The sequence below is a fragment of the Salvelinus namaycush genome, chromosome 3 (assembly GCF_016432855.1).
Source record: "Salvelinus namaycush isolate Seneca chromosome 3, SaNama_1.0, whole genome shotgun sequence".
NCBI lineage: Eukaryota > Metazoa > Chordata > Actinopteri > Salmoniformes > Salmonidae > Salvelinus > Salvelinus namaycush.
The window spans coordinates 80,184,547-80,187,619 of record NC_052309.1 but is presented as its reverse complement, the minus strand read 5'-3'; the positions used below and the strand labels follow the sequence as shown (position 1 = coordinate 80,187,619).

At 41.2% G+C, this 3,073-nt stretch overlaps 1 pseudogene; it reads right to left on the bottom strand.

The window, feature by feature from the left end:
- Positions 1 to 2,718, bottom strand: LOC120044061 (annotated as a pseudogene).
- Positions 2,719 to 3,073: the final 355 nt, after the last annotated feature.

Below are 3,073 nucleotides of genomic sequence, written 5' to 3'. Positions count from 1 at the left end.
CTACACAGCATTCTCCTCCAGATTGGTCAGAAACTGCTCCATCCTGGGCCGGCGCTGGCTGAACTGACCAATGAAGCACTGAACAGCCCCTTCGAACAGGAATGTCATTCTGAGGTGCTGGTCCTTCCTAACAGAGGGGAGAGAGATTCAACATCTATTTACTGTACTCAAATATACATACAGTACACTCCCTCCATATGTATTCGGACAGTGAAGCTAAAATGTTGTATTTATCTACACTGTAGTGCCTCCATTTAAATCGATCTGTGGACACCGTAGATCGAAATGGCTTGCATTGAGCAATATCCCTGGTTCCCACAGACGCAGGGATCCCCGGACACATATTAATCACACCTGAAGCATGCGCAGAACCATGTAAACAGGTGCACGAGCTCTGCAAGTATGCATGTGTTGCGTGCATGTATTTTGATCTTGTGGCATGCTTCAGGTGATAGAAATCTGAATGCACTACCAGCGCTTTGAAAAGTTGATTTACTTATACTTTCCTGTGGATATATTGTCTCACATTCCTACCTGCAAATGGACCAACTGCACGGATAACCAGTAAAGTAAGTTAAAATATAATTGTATTCAACATGCTGGCTTGTAGAGGTCAAATGCTAATTTTTGCCCGATGTAGAATTAAATTAAATTAAACTTTGGGTTTTCAGGCTAAGGTCAACCCTGTAATGTGAACTGAACTCTCGTTTTAATATAGTAAAACTATTCCTTAAAAAAAAAAATATCTAAAAAAACATTGAACATCTAATAGTCAAATCATAGTGTAAAAGCATCTGAGTGGATTCTACTCTTTTTGTCCATTTTGCAGTGGAAAACTGAGCGTGTCGACGAGCATAACACATCAACACAGAAAAACATTGATTGTAAAGTTGATCTTTATGACAGAATGTTAAAATTAGGTGAAATATATATATACATATATATAGTCATTTTTGGCAAAACTACACTACCCAAAAGGCACTCTATCCATGGAATGACACCAGCTCTGTTAGCCCAAAGAAAGAGTATTAAAGAGAATATACTGTATTGTGTGTAATTACTAGGTAGGACCATGTTTTTTTTTACAGGCATTTTAAATAAACAAATACAATTGTGGAGATCTTACTCAAATTTACTTTCAGGCTGTCGTAGCATCTTTTTTCAAATGTATGTATAATGACACTGAAGAACATTGAAAGTACTACTTTAATACTAATTGAGTGGTGAGGAGGAGCTCTGCGGACCCTTCGTTTCAGGAAGTAATTGACATTCATTGTAGCCATTTGCACTCTGTAGAGTTGCTATTTTTTCCAGTTTTTTTGTGTCAATTAAGTTGTGACATTCCTCGATTACTTATTTTATTAATAAAGCATGATTTAAATCAACAAATAAGATAGTCAGTTTAAAAAAAGGTTAAAGGTAGAAGACTATGACTACATATCCCATCAAGCCAAGCGGGGAGAGGCTGCCTGTTGTCCCAGTTCCAAGACCAGTCAGAAACGTCCAGCTAACTCTATGCCAATGATGCTGGTGGATCTCAAAACAGAACTTGGATCTGCGTTAAGTAGCAATGATATCCATCGTCAACGTTGTCTTATGACACGACAGATAGCTCAAACCAGTCATGGCTATTCAACAAAACAATTTAATTTTCAATTTTCTTGAATTTCTTAGTTACACGATTGTAGCAAAGGACTTTTGAAGTTGAGGGTGCAGTATTTATGAAGTTTGGCAATGAGAACAAAAACTAGCATAGTTGAGCTAACCAGCTAATTTAGCCAGGGAAAAACGGGGACAACAGGCTTGGGACAGGATATAGCTGGCCGCACATGCACACTAGGCTATTTCAGGACACAGATTGTAGTATATATGCCCTGATATCAGGAGCTGGTGGTGAAAAGTTTTGTTAAACAATTCAGAGACTGAAACGAATACATCAGATGACAAATATTTAAGGAGAGCGAATCAATATACAATCCCGAAAATCAGCTGGACTAGTAAATAGTCAAATAAAGCTTAAAACGATGTTTTGAATTAGCCTAAATCCAGAAAATGAATAGAGAAGTTGTTTCCGGACACGGTAGACTCCTCCTCCTCACCACTCTATAGCCTACTAGGCAAGCTACAGTGGTGGATTGTGATGGGCATTCCACTTACCTTTCCTCTAGCCTGTCACAAAGTTCCTGGCTGATCTGTATGCAACTGTTCACCTAGAAGGCCAGTACTTTACATTGAGGAGGCTAGTTATAAAGGGCTTAGCATCACTCTTAAAATAGATGAGGAGAGGGCAGGTCATTCTGGCAGCAATGATCACAGCCTGAACACTGGCATGGCCCGTCAGACAGAGGAACCTGTTCTCCTCAAACACAGACAGGTGACCGCCAGACACTACACAGTATCTATGAAATAGTCCAGTTTCTCCATCCCCCCAGTATCCTTCATTACAGCCCCCAGGTCATTCTCCTGCTCTTCAATCTTACTGTCTGCAGTCACCTGGCTCAGGCTGCTCCATATGAACTCCCCAAACACATTGACCTTATATTTGGTGACATGGTCGAACTTCAGGTTGATTCTGTCGGCCTCCTTCTTGATGTCTTTCATAATTTTTGCTTCTGTCTCTCTCTGTGAAGTGCCCATTTGGAAAGCCCGTCAGAGAATTCCTTCACTGTGAATGTGGCTGAGGGTGTCTGAGGTGTATTGAACTAATAACCCCCTCATTGCTCTCTGTAAGAAAATACAACCTTTTAGAATGTTATTTTCACCTGGTATTTGTGATGATACGAACTCGCTGCTGCTCTCTTGTCACGTCGAACTACCTTTCTTCATTTACCAGAAGTTTTGGGACTGTAAAGTCCATGGAGAACAAGAGCACCTCCTCTCAGCTGCCCACTGCACTGAGGCTAGGCGACACGGTCACCACCGATAAATCCATGATAATCGAAAATTTCAATAAGCATTTCTCTTTGGCTGGCCATGCTTTCCTCCTGGCTACCCCAACCCCGGCCAACAGCTCCGCACCCCTCGCAGCTACTTGCCCGAGCCTCCCCAGCTTCTCCTTCACCCAAATCCAGAT